We start from the raw sequence: 14785 nt of genomic DNA on the forward strand, positions 1-14785 counted from the left end.
AAAGAAAGAAGGAAAAAAGAAAGAACAAAAGAAGGAAGAAAGGAAGGAAAGAAAGAAGGAACAAAGGAGAGAAGAAAAGAGGGAAGAAAGAAAGGAAAGGAAGAAAGAAAGAATAAAAGAAAGAAGGAAAGGAAGAAAAAAAAGAAAAAAAGAATTTTTTAAACAAAACCAACAGTCCCAATGACCATGTCTAGCAATATATGCAATATTCTTTACCCACAGTCCTTACCTCTACCAAAAGGTAGGTGTTATATTTCATCATCTCAGCAGATTTTGCTTATTATTCACCTACTGTATGCAAATCATTGTACTAGTAGTTGGGAACATAAAAAAATAACAGTTCCTGCTCTCAGTGAGCTTACTTTCAACTGAGGGAATGCTATAGGAACACAGATAAACAAAAAGATCATTTGAATGGTGAAATAGTACTAAAACCTAAGGAGATCATTAAAAGCTTCCAATGAGATGTGAAACTTGAGACGAGCCTTGAGGGACACTAACACTACTACAAGATGAAGAAATACTTCCCAAGGGAGGTGATAGGCCTACACCAAAATGTGGAAGGAGGATTGACAGGTTTGGGGCATAAAAAGTAGGCCAATTTGGTTGGAATGTAGAGAATATGAAGGGGAGTAATGTGAAATAAGTTTGGAAAGGTTGGAGGGAATGAGATTGTGTAGGACTTTAAATGCCAATATAAGGAGTTTGAATTTTATCCTAAGACCAACTGAGTGACACTAGAGATTCTTGAATAAAGAAATGAGGCCTGTACTTCATACAAATGTTTTTGGTAAAAATGTGGAACATGATTTGGAGAAGGGGAAGACTGGGTTCTGAAAGACCAAATACAAGACTCTTGCAAATGTCAGTGATTGGGAGCAATGGTGGTACCCTTAAAATAAATAGGGAAGTTAGAAAGGGAGAAATAAGCCAAAGGGGACTTTAGTGATCATGAAGAGACTTTAATGCCAGGATGGGGAGTTTGGACTTTATTGGGTAAGCACCAAGATTCTTCCTGGGTTTTCGGATGTGCACATAAGAAACATGAATATTGTGGCTTTTAGAAGGATGGGTAAAAGGTGAGGAAATGGAGGTAGAAAGACTAGATAAAGAGCTATTACGACATATCCCAAGAAAGACACAAGGTGCACTAGTGTAGACGTGGAATGAAAAAGGAGAGAATGGTTACAAGAGATGGGCCCAGAGGTAGAGATGACCAGCTTGAGGACTGATTGGATGGTCTCCAGCTGTTTTGTCCCCCCAGGGCTGAGTCCATTGAGATCCGCTCACCGATTGGTGAGTCCCTGGTCACCATTTTTGGAAGAGCCCCAGTCATACTGTTCACTTCACTCCTGGCTCTGCTCCAACTTCCCCTATCAGCTGCCTTTCCCTGCACGGGTGCCATGTCTGCCCTCTGCCCATTTCTATCTGTCATCGATCTATCATCTATCAATTCATCTATCGATCATCTATCAATATATCTATAACCTGTCATCATCCATTCATCAATCTATCACCCATCTTTCTATCTATTCATCTGTCATCTATCATTTATCTGTCTATCCATCATCTAGCTACCTACCTTCCTCTCTATCTGATTGGCAGAGTGGAAAGAATGCTGGGTCTGGAGTCAGAAAACCTGAGTTCAAATCTGGTTTCAAACACTATCACTTTGGGTAAGTCACTTAATTTGTGTTTGCCTCAGTTTCCTCATCTATAAAATGGGATTATAATAGCACCTATTTCCCAGGGTTGTTGTGAGATAGTGATTGCAAAGCACTTAGCACACTGCCGGGTACATAATAAGCATTGTTAAAGCTGTTGTTTTTATTTTTACCATGGAACAGTGGATAGAGTGTTGGGCCTGAAGTTGGGAAGACCTGTGTTCAAATCCTGCCTCATACACTTAACTAGCGGTGTGATGTACAAGCTCTCCGCATTTTCGTTCCTTCATTCGTTGTGAGTCAAATGAGATAGCATGAAAACGTGCTTTGCAAACTTTATGCATTATATAAATGCTAGCTATTATTGTTATTACCCAGGAGATGTGACTCTTAATGACATTTGGCAATTTTCAAAATCAATTCTACCCTTAAGGAAGAAATTTCAGCAACCAATGAGGATGTACAGAATAAAATCTCTGAAGAAAGAAAAGAAAGATAGGTAACAAGAGAATTGAGGGGGAGAGAGAAAAAATGAGAAGAGGAAGAGAGAGAGAGAGAGAGAGAGAGAGAGAGAGAGAGAGAGAGAGAGAGAGAGAGAGAGAGAGAAGGAAGAGATAGGGAGGGCATCTTTGGAATGGCCACACTCGGAGACTTTGAATGAGAAAATATTCATTTGTCATTATCCTTTTTAGAGCATTTGATTTTTAAAATCAGTCCTATTACTTTATGGTCATGTCACCACCTATCATCTGTTTGCTTTTAAATAAGGTCACATAAAGCACATCCCTTATATCCTTGGTGCTGCCTTTGGCGTGGGATGTCCTTATTAGGAGTGAATGAGAAATCTTTCTATCTGGTCTCACCCTCATCTCATATAGTGTGAACAAAAGCAGAGGGGCAGGAATGCAGTCATTAGTGTATTCCTGGTTCACAAACCAGGCAAGCCATGACTGCTTTGCATTTAAGGAGGATTTAGATTATAGCCTAGAGTTTGAAAAAGAAAAAAAATATTTCAAACCTACTACTCTATGCAACTTGTACAATGTAATTAATATCTTCTCATGTAATCAATCCAACCTAAAACTTAATGAGTCAATCAGCATCAAGGCTATTAATATAAATAACAAACTCTGTATATGTAAGGTTATTTGCACCATGAAACATCAATGTAGTCTGCATCCCATCACCATCACCCCTAAAATCTTCTATAAATGCCTATAATACAGTTTTAGATATCCTTAACTTGAGCCAATACTCCATAAATATCCTTTATTGATGTATACACAATCCATGACCAATCCCTAAACATGCCAGGTTAGCCCCCCAAAATTTAACATGACCCCCCCCACTCAAGTTCTGGGACCCCTAGCTTCCTACAGATTCACTGTGAGGTACTTTACATTACCTACTACACAAATCATAACTTAGATTCCCACCTAGCTCAACATTGTACTCACAGATCAGGCAAGAACAATAAATGAAGTAGCAAAGTAATTAATTAAGGCATGATAACAAGCTAATTCATACAAGAAAATAAATGGACAACAGAATAATTCTCAGCAACTCCATATATGACAACTAGGGAGCTCAGTGGATAAAGTGCTGGGCCTGGAGTCAGGAGGACCTGAATTCAAATCCAAGCTGAGACACTTATTAGCTGTATGGCCCTGGGCAAGTCACTTAACCTCTGTTTGCCTTAATCCACTGGAGAAAGAAATGGCAAACCACTTTAGTATCTTTGCCAATAAAATCCCACGAACAGTATGGCCCACAGCATTGTGAAGCGTCAGACACAAATGAACAACAACCACTCCATATACAAAGGGCAGCATCATCATACACTCTCAGCGGGAGAGAACTAGTCACTTCCCTGGGACTTGGATTTTGATATTAGCACAGAGATCTACCTTACTCATCTAAGACTGGATTCCTCCCTTTAAGCGGAAGAGGTTCTGACATGGCCCTTTTAGCCTAAAGCACAAAATGTTAAGCTAGATTTCTTTTAGGAAAGCAGGAATCCTTACATGTCCAGTCATTCAGCTAATGAAAAATTGTAATACACTGTGTTCCCCATCAGGAGCGTCTTTCAGTCTTCTGAACATAGGTTATGAGAGGCTGTTCTCCTCAAAAGGATTATCTGTACACCAGGCACCAAGACCTTGGAACACAGAAGAACAACCAAGGAATGGCTACAGATAAGTTTCTTTTTCAACCTTAACTTCTGGCTCATCAAAGGGAGTATCTTTATCCAAAGGCCCTGTCTGACTTTGGTTTTAAAAGTCCTTGTAATTCCCACTTAATGTCCAATTGCCAGACCACAGGTTAAGGCATTATCTTAAAACCTGCCCTTCCTTCAAACAGCCAGGATGTGTCTGGGTCTGAGGCCCTCTCACTGTTCTCAACCTTCAGATACTTCTTTGTTTCCCAAGCAAATGAATGGAAGGGGGAAGAAAGACCAAAACCAAAAACTGTGGGTACAGCAATTCTGAAGCACTTCCTTCCCTCCAATCCTTTCTTTCAAATTCCCAGAGAAGAAAGAGCCAACATCAGGAGACCTGGTTTCAAATCTTGCCTCTGATGGTTACTACCCCAGTGATCTTAGACATTTCACTTAACTTCTTAAGGCCTCAGTTTTTTTTTCTTTCACCTATAAAATGAGGAAAATTAGATTATATGATTTCTGACATACATTCCAGCTCTAAATATGTGATCATCTATTAATTGTACCCCTGGTTTTCATTGGGAATTTCAAGCTCACATTGTTATCACTAAAGCAAGGTAGCCTCTCTCATTCGGTCACAGAAACCTAGCCACTGAAAAGGTTAGAGAAATATGTGCTACAATTTACACCATGAGAAATAAGGATGGTTTCAAAGAAACCTGGGAAGATTTAAACATGCTGATATAAAGTGGAGTGAGCAGAACCATCAGAGTAATGTATACAATAACTATGACATAATAAAGAAATACAGCTTTGAGGGGTGGCTAGGTGGTGCAGTAAACAGAGCACCAGCCCTGGAATCAGGAGGACCTGAGTTCAAATCTCAGACACTTAACACAAAAACTAGCCATGTGACCTTGGGCAAGTCACTTAACCCCAACTGCCCTCCAAAAAGCAAAATATATACAGCTTTGAAAGACTTGAGAACTCTGATCAATGTAAGGACCAACCAAAATTCTAGAGTACCAATTAATGATGAAACATGCTATCCACCTCCTGACAGAGAGCTTATAGATTCACCTTAAAAAAGTAAACATAAATTTTTGGACATGGTCAATGTGGGAATTTGTTTCATTTGACTATGTATATTTGTTACAAAGGTTTTGTTTTTATTTTATTTTTATAATGGAGTGAGGAGGGAGAAAAGGAATGGGGAAAAAAAGATAAAAAAATTTTTTAAAGAAATAAAAGAAGAGCCCACATTCCCCAATTCATGTAAAAGGGGACTCTGAACAAACTTTGGAGCTGCAGAACCCACAAAATGGCAAAGAGAAGCTAACATCCCACTGAGGACAGCCCGGCAGGCCAGCAGGGATCGGCCAATGCAGGGTTCTGGGAGCCAAGCCCAGCCCCACACAGAGGCTTTAGCCCCAGGGCGGGCCTGACCAGCTGCTGGCCAGAGTGACTCCAGATCAGCAGCAGCTGTGGCCGTTTCCAGATTTATCAACACAAATGCGAAGGACAAAGTGAGAGGTCAGAGCAGTCTGGACTTTGGGACCAGTAAATGGGAGTGAGAGGCTTTTGCCCCCCAGGGCGAGAAGCCCCTGAGACACCAGCACAGCCAGACAGTGCCACATGGCAGCTTCAGCTCCTAACCTGCAGAGTGTAGGGAGACAAGCACCAGTCTGAGGGGTAATCACTCTTGCTTTAACCTGCTTGGATCTGGATTGCAGTCTAGGGTGGAGGTCCTGGGGTATGTAACCAGATTGCCAGAGCATGTGGAGGCCTCAGAGAGGGCACCCATCTAATACCTCTGGCAGCTGAGAAAATCCCAGCGTTTGGGGCAAAAGCTCATCTGTCTGGTAGCAGAATCCTACTGTAGCAAAAAGCCCAAAAGTCAAGTAATTGAGTGGCGGCATGAGTAAACAAGGGAAGCAAAGCAAACAGAAGAATCCAACATTAGACTCCTATTTTGGGGACAAAAAGGATCAAAACATGGAACAGGAAGAAGACAGTGAAGTCAGAACTCCTGCACCAAAAGCTTCAAAGGAAAATACGAGCTGGTTACAGGCCATAGAGGACATGAAGAAGCAGATAAGAGAAGTGGAGGAAAAATTGGGAAGAGAAATGAGAACAATGAAAGAAAATTATGAAATGAGAGTCAACAGCCTGACTAAGAAAAGTAGCACCTTAAAAAATAGACTAACTCAAATGGCAAAAGAGGCTCAAAAAGGTAATGAGGAGAGGAATGCCTTGAAAAGCCGAATTTGCCAGATGGAAAAAGAATCTCAAAAGCTCAATGAGGAGAATCATTCCCTAGGATTTAGATTGGAGCAAAGGGAAGCTAATGACTTTATGAGAAATCAAGGTGCTGTTAAACAGATCCAAAAAAATAAAAATAAAAGAATAGAAGGCAATGTGAAATATCTCATTGGGAAAACCACTGACCTGGAAAATAGATCCAGGAGAGATAATTTAAAAATTACTGGACTACCTGAAAGCCATGATCAAAGAAAGAACCTAGAAATCATCCTCCAAGAAATTCTCAAGGAAACCTGCCCTGATGTTTTAGAACCAGAGGGCAAAATAGAGGTTGAAAGAATCCACCAATCACCTCCTGAAAAAGATCCAAAAAAGAAAACTCCTAGGAATATTATAGCCAGGTTCCGAATTTCCCAGATCAAGGAGAGAATATTACAATCAGCCAGGAAGAAACAATTTGAATATTGTGGAAACACAACCAGGATAACACAGGGTCTGGCATCTTCTACACTGAGGGATCAAAGGGATTGGAATGTGATATTCCAGAGGTCAAAGGAGCTGGGATTAAAATCAAGAGCCACCTCTAAAAAGAGTCAACTCTAAAAACTGAGTATCATGTTTCAGGGAAAATATGGTCATTCAGTGGAATAGAGGACTTTCAAGCATTCTTGATGAAAAAACCAGAGTTGAATAGAAAATTTGACATTCAGATACAAGAAGCAAGAGAAGCATGAGAAGGTAAACAGGGAAAAGAAATCATAAGGAACTTATCAAAGTTGAACTATTAACATTCCTACATGGAAAAACAGTAATTGTGATTGATGAAACTTTTCTCAGTATGAAAATAGTTGAAGGGAATAGAAATATATATATATATATATATATAGGTAAATGCGCATATGAATACATATGTGAATGTGTGTATATATGTTTACAGGTATACATAGAGGGCACAGGACCAATTTAATAGGAATGATACTTAAAAGGTGAAATTAAGATGTGAGAGAGGAATATAATGAGAGGAGATGGGGACAGACAGAATGGGGTAAACAATCTCATATAGAAAAGTCAAGGGAAAATGGGTACAATGTAGGGGAAGAATAGGAAGGGAAAAGGGAATGGGTCAACCTTATTCTCATGGAATTTGGCTCGGGGAGGGAATGACATACATACTAAACAGGGTATCTCACCCTAAAGGAGAGTAGGGGGGAAGGGGATGAGAGGGGGGATGATGGAAGGGAGGGCAGGCTGGGGTGGGGAGGGAAGTTGGAAGCACCCACTTTTGAAAAGGGACGGGATCAAAGTAGAGAATAGAACAAGTGGGAGGTGGGATAGGAGGGAGGGAAATATAGTCAGTCTTTTACAGTATATCTACTATGTTAATGTTTTGCATTAGCTACACATGTACAACCTATCCTGAGCTGCTTATCTTCCCAATAAGGGTGGGTGATAAGGGAGGAAGGGAATGAATCTAGAATTCAAAGTTTTAAAATCAAATGATTAAAATATTTATATACTATTATTTATAGTATCCTACATGTAATTGGGAAAGAAGATATATAGGCACTGGGGTATAGAGATCCACCATGCCCTACTGGAAAAGTTGAAAGGGGTATAGGAGAAAATATGGGAGAGAGCAGATTGGAGGAGGGGATATCCTGTGGGACTGCTATTTAGGGGCGATGGGTAGGGGAAAAATGGAGAAAAAATTTGTGACTCAAAATCTGGCAGAAATGAATGATGTAAATCAGAAGTTAATAAAGTATTTGAAAAACTAAAAAAAAGAAATAAAAAAGGGTTACTGAAGCATCTTTTAAAAATGCACAAGAGAGAACAGAAGACCAAAAAAAGTACACAGATAAGTAGGACACTTTTGAAAGATATAAGTGAAAGTTATCATATTAAAAAAAAGAAAACTGTATATAATAGAAAATAAGAATTATAGTCTGGAAATATCCTTCATCAAAATGACTGGAATACAATTGTCATGTAGGATCCGCTGCCCAGAACAGCAGGACACATGATAGCATCAGTCCTTACTATAACTGATATAAGGGGTCTAGAATTCAAGAAATATAAGTGCAGCAGGGATTAATTAGTTTGAGAATCACAGAATTATGGGAAAGAGCTATAAGGAGCTTCTTGCTTCTCTGGAGTCACATGGCTCCCAAAACTGGGCCTTGGTCTTTGACCTTTTTGTTTGTTCTTTTTATGTTTTAGGCAAAAGGAGTGGAGACTCCAACCTTGGGAGTTTCAAAGGTTGGGAGTGGAAATCATGAGAGTCCAAGAGTCAGAATCCAGGTCAGGTTTGAAACCAAAGAATACAAAAACACTGATGCTTTGAAAAGCAGGGAATGACCTTTGGAAGTGACCTTCAAGGTCTTTGCCAGCAAGAATTGAAATGAACAATTACATTATATGGTTACATTGATCCAATTGGAACACTATTATGTAGGAACTAAGCTAAGTTGTGAGCCTATTCCCCCAGAAACAAATGGCATAAGGAAAGGTCGGGGGAGAGTGAGGAATGGAGGGAGTATGTGGATGTTTGTTCTTGCTATCTCTTTGAAGTAAATTTGTTTTTGTTCAGTCATGTCAATCATGTCTGACTCTTTGTAGCCTCATTTGGGTTTTCTTTTGCTTTTTTTTTTTGGAGGGGGGAAGGTAGGGCAATTGGGGTTAAGTGACTTGCCCAAGGTCACACAGCTAGTAAGTGTTAAGTGTCTGAGGCTGGATTTGACTCCACAGTCCTCCTGACTCCAGGGCCAGTACACTCTTCACTGTGCCACCTAGCCGCCCCTGGATTTTCTTTTAATAACATTTTCCCCAATTATATGTAAAAACACTTTTTATAATTTTCTGAAATTTTGAGTTCCAAATTCTCTCCCTTACTCTAATCCCTCCCTGCTCCCAGAGATGGTAAGCAATTTGATATAGGTTACACATGTACAATCATGCAAAATATATTTCCACATTAGTCATGTGAACTAAAAAGTGAAAAAAGTGAAAAACATGATGCTTTGATTGGCATTCAGATTCCATAAGTTGTTTCCCTAGAGATGGATAGTATTTTTCATCATAAGTCCTTTGGGATTGTCTTAGATCATTGTATTGCTGAGAATACTTAAGTCATTTACAGCTGATCATCATACAATGTTGCTGTTACTATGTGCAATGTTCTCTTGGTTCTTCTCACTGTGCTTTGCATCAGTTCATGTCAGTCTTTCCAGCTTTTTCTGAAATTATCCTGCTTGTGTCATTCCTTATAGCACAATGGTACTCCATCACAATTATATACCACAGCTTTTTCAGCCATTCCACAATTGATGACCATCCCCTCAATTTCCAATTCTTGCCACTACAAAAAGAATTGCTCACACTGAAAATTTCACAATCAGCTCTTGAAAGCCAATACAAGCTGGCTCCAACACCTCACCATTAATAGGCATTAATGAACTAGATATAGACATCCTCCACACCCTCTTCACCAAAAATTATCCATCTAGCATCTGCAAGGACACAAGTACTGTGATGTTAGGTTTTAAAAGATAAGACTAAGCAAAAACAGGTTCCCAGATACTGCCCATTAGCTAGCTCCACTCTCCCTTATCCATTCATCTGCTTTTCCTACATTAGTCAGTGCACTGATTACTCAATAAAATGTCACAGTGAATGGAGCCCCAGACTGGAATTAGGCAGATTTAAGTTCAAATCCAGCCTCAGACACTTATTAACTGTGACCCTGGGCAAGCCACTTAACCCTGTTTGCTTCAGTTTCCTCATCTGTAAAAAATGAGTTGAAGAAGGAAATGGCAAATCACTCCAGTATCTTTGCCAAGAAATCCCCAAATGGGGTCCTAAAGAGTCAGAGATGACCAAAATGACTGGACCTTAAACTTTAATCCAACTTTCACAACTTGTTTACTAATTATGAAGGTCACTTGCATAACCACAAGAATGATGACAAAGATACCTCCATCCTGTTTTGCTCAAATCCCATAGCCAACCGTAGCACAGGTGGTATGATATGGAAAGTCCCCCAATTTGTTTTTATACTTCCAGACCACCCTTTCTTGTCCAACATGAGCAAGTGAACATCTCATGATGACTTAGTCAATAGAGATGACACTTACCTTGCCCATCTTGTGGCCACTTATTCGACCCTCCTGGAGGGTGGAAATCAAGGTCTATCAACCAATGAGATTCTGTATTTTACTCTGCCTCTTTCGCATGTTGGGCATCAAACATTATAAAGGTAAGAGGAAGATCTGAGGTTTACTTTATTAGAGGGGGCTATGGACACTTTAATAAAGGTCTATTGGCTTATAGCTCTGCCTCAGTGGTTTTTCTTGCATATTGGACAATTTTGGACCCAACACTAACTTCTTTTATAAGTCTCAGCAAAGACCTTTCAAGCTCTTTCTCTCCCTTCCTTCCACTCCCTCTCGTCCTTTCTCTTTCTCTATCTCTGTCTCTATGTCTCTCCCCCTCTCTCTCTGTCTCTCTCTGTGTTTATGTGTATCTCTCACACACATTATATACACATACATACATAGTAAGATATACAGATAACTACATATAGTAAAATACATAGAATGATATAGACACTGATATGTATATACCCACCTATGCATATGTTTGTTACTAAATAAATATAGATGCCTTATAAGTAGAATGTGGTGATAAGAATGCAGGGTTTGTTTGGTTTTTTCTTTAATTCTTGCATTAATAATCTCTCTGAGACAGCACCTTTTCCTATGGATAAAGAAGTCCCCACACTATCACACAAACCAGAAATACATAAAGAATTATGAGGAATTATGCTTGTTGAGAAAAGAAAAATAGCATACTCCAGAAGGGAGAGGGGGAGAAATGTTAACAGATAACAAAAGGGAAACAAACAAGTTGAAATGGGGGTTGCTCATGGTGTTCCCTGGGTAACAGCAACTATTTCTACCTTCCTCCTCCTCAAGCAACACTGAACAATATGACAAGTCACGAGTACTGTGCAGCTTTGAATTGTAACATAGATTCATCTAATGCCAATGCTCCTGAAAATGGTGGTAGTTCTCCAGAAGGTGAAAGAGCCCAGAAATCATAATAATGGAGAGTCAACAATGGTCCTCCATCAATTATCCTCCAGGCTCAAAAGATGGAAGAAGCTGTAAGGAGAAATTCTATTATAGGTTGGATTCATACCCAAAAAAAGGGCACTACTTGCTGGAGTAGAAATGATGGGAAACCTTGCAGATGGTGACCAGAAGCATCTGGAAGACCAAACCATCCCTTTGAACTCCATGATCATTTGCCTCTATGATGGCAGCAAATACCTTTAGCAAACAAATATCTTCCTGTGTTAAGCCTCGTTTAATAATAGCAAAAATTAAGTTATCTATGTTATTATATCTTTCTAAGAGTCTTTTGTAATTTTGACACTGAGGGGAGGAATCTTGTTGAAGGAGAATTTTAAGCAGGAGTATTTCATTCTCGTAACCTGTGTATTCAAAGCGTAAATAGGGTTGAAGCAGGCCACCCATAGATATTTAAAAAAGGAATTTGGCTAGTCAGGAAAAAGAAGAGAAACTTAGCCACTAGACTTAATTTTGTTTCATTGACTTTTCCCTATTCCATTCATTTTGTTGAAGAAAAAATATTAATAACAGACTATGTTTTAGGCACAAATCTGTTGGAAATATTTTTTATTAATTTAATGATATCCTAAATCCAAGTATTTCTAGTTTAGACAAATGATCAAACTGACATAGTTCCTTCATCCCTCACCCCAACCCCAGCCCCAGATATTTCTACCTCCAAAGACAATATGAGTTAACATTTATAGGAATCTTGAAAAATATCACAATATGTTACAATCTAGTTTGGTATTACCATTCTATTCCATCCAATAAAACAATGGTCGATTAATATCTACTCAATGCCTTCCTGGATCACCTAACCCTTCAAATGTTCTCCTGGAGTAATCCAAGGAGACCTCCCTAGAATCAATACTCCAAACCCTTCAGAATAGGAAAGACAATGATCTTAAATAGAGAATAGATCATTTTGGTTTGGTTACCACCCTCAACCCATTTTCCATATCTCAACTAAAGGCTTTAGATGTTTGTTCTTGACCTCCTACACAACTTTCCTAAAGGGGAAAATTCAGAAAGGATTTTAAGCTAAAGAAATATTTATTTTTTAGTATTTACAACTGAACTAAAAAAAGGAGGTTTTTAATATCCTCCCACAATTTGCATGGGAGAACAAAAGTCCTGGGGATGAGAAAACTTGGAGGCACATTAAGTATGTTAACTCTTTCCTCTGATAATGAGTATATTTATAGGAGAGTGTGCCCCATTTATTGTTGGAGTTTCTTATTGTTAGTTTTCATACTATTCAATTGCATTCAATGATTTTGCTTTGAACAGATCATGTTCTCTAACTCCCTAGTAGGTTTGAGTGGATGTGGACTTGATAGAGAGTCTAGAATCTAGGGGAACTGATGGGGTACAGGCTCTGGGAACCCCCTTGAACCATCCCACTTGATGAGGCATTTGCCTGAAACCATAAGCCTTTCATTATCCTAGGCCCAAATCTCTGTTACTCAACCTAGCCTAGCCCTCCATTGTCCAGCTACTTCCCACCCTTGATCCTAACAAAATGTCTATACCCAAGCCTGTTACCCTTAAACTAGCCTAGCCCTCCATTGTCTGTCATCTCCAGGTAGCCTTCAGTTATTTCCCACCCTTAATCCCATTCCTGGAGTCTGACCTCAGTTCCTCAAGAACCTCCTTAGACTCCTCAAGACCCTCTCCAAACCCCTCCTCTAGACCACCCCCTATATCCTTCCCACAGTCTTTAGGTATATAAGATCCATCTTGCCTCCATGAAGGGGCTGACATTCAATCTAGCAGAGACTCAGTCTCTGTCAGATTATTCTGGCTGGTTCGTCCAAAACAAGCATCACAAATACTTAGGCTTAAGAGTCTACCCATTATGGCAAATCTTTAAAAAACTTTGTTTTACTTTGGCAGAGAGAAGGCTTGAGTCCAATACATTTGGCAAGACCTGGTGTGTTGGTATTTGGGGATCTCAAGCATCCCTAATCCCCTAAACCTCAACATAACCTCTTAGTATGGAGGACCCCTGTGAAAGCTGAAGGATACCTCCAGGTGCTACACTCTAATGAAACAGATGTTTTTACATATTCAATAAACAATGACACAATAGGATATTGCATTCTCCATACATTTCCATCAACTATATTCTCAGCACCTTTCCATGGCTGTATACATCTGTTTTACTGGAATATTATTTCTGAAAAGTCATCTTCTCAAACCTTCATCAGTGATGTTCTCAGTAAATTTGTAGATTAAACTTTTAAAAATTTCCATGACTAAAGGATTCTTAATTAAGCAAGGAATAGAGATGATCATAAAAGATAATTTTGATCACATAAAATTGGAGGAACAAAGTATTTTTTCATGAGCAAAATCAATGCAACAATAATTTGAAAAGAAGCAGTTGGTTGGGGAAAATACTTGCAACAAATATTTCTGAGAAGTTCTGATATTAAAGATATATAAACATAAGAATAAAAACCTTTCCCAAATAGATGGGTGGTCAATGGAAATGCACAGGCAATTTTAAAAAAGGAGAAATTCAAGCTATCAACAACGATATTAAAAATAACTGCAAATCACTAATAAAAAGAGAAATGTAAATTAAAATTTCCACTGAGGCTTTACCTTGAATCCTGTTAGGGTCTATTCTAGCCCAAGACCAGTATCTGCTGGCCCATCTCAGAGATGCAAGACATCCCAATGTATGATATATCAAATAAAAACTTAGTGAATGTGAACCTTTTCACTTGTACGCTTGAGAGTTAGAGAAATGGTTTTGCTAAGTTGAGGTAAATCAGAAATTTAGACTATAAACAGACTTACACTCTTTTGTTCTTTGTAGGAACTCATGACTGCCTGAAGGCAGGAAAATCCCTTACAAGTCCAGCTCCTGTCTCTGATCACAGTCCCAGAGTCAACCATGGGATATCACATTCTCTACTCACTTCCTTCTCTCTATCTTTTACCCCATCAAGCAATAACTATACTCAAAAGTCAACCATGGGATATCACATTTTCTATTCACTTTCTTCTCTCTTTTACCCCATCAACCAATAATTATACTCAAAAGTACTAAAGCATAGCTCTGACAGCAGCAGATAACTGATAACACTTTACTAATCACCACCCTGGAACTTTCCAAGTAAATACTTGGTTACTAACTGTTGAGTACCTGACTCATTGACTGGTGAAGGATGCCTTCTGCCCCTCATCAGAGAGGTGGTAGATGGTAAGTATGAATGAGGGATATGATGTCAGGTATGGTCAGCATGATGTCTTATTTTGACTTTATCATTAACAGAGCATGATGCAGTGGACAGGTAATAAATAGACTTGGAGTCAGGAAGGTCTGGGTTCAAATCCCACCTCAGTCACTTACTTTAACCTTTCTGTGATGCAATTTCCTCATCTGTAAAATGAAGAAGTGGCTTCCAGTTCTAAATCTATCTTATTTGTTACAAGATGGGGTTCTATTAGTAGAAGATGAGATGAATCACTAGGAAGTGGCAAAGAAAAGAGGGCTTTTTAAAACAGATTTTAAGTTTTCCTGCCTTTAAAGAGTTTTTCCCCCCTTCAGT

General features: G+C 39.1%; 1 protein-coding gene across 1 annotated transcript in view; it reads left to right on the forward strand.

The window, feature by feature from the left end:
• Positions 1 to 14785, forward strand: part of H2AZ1 (H2A.Z variant histone 1) — a 126184-nt gene that overhangs the window by 39459 nt on the left and 71940 nt on the right. The window lies entirely within an intron of this gene.

Source organism: Petaurus breviceps, unplaced genomic scaffold (genome assembly GCF_028583685.1).
Source record: "Petaurus breviceps papuanus isolate PSGF00001 unplaced genomic scaffold, PetGlider_PUasm1.0 126, whole genome shotgun sequence".
Taxonomy (NCBI): domain Eukaryota; kingdom Metazoa; phylum Chordata; class Mammalia; order Diprotodontia; family Petauridae; genus Petaurus; species Petaurus breviceps.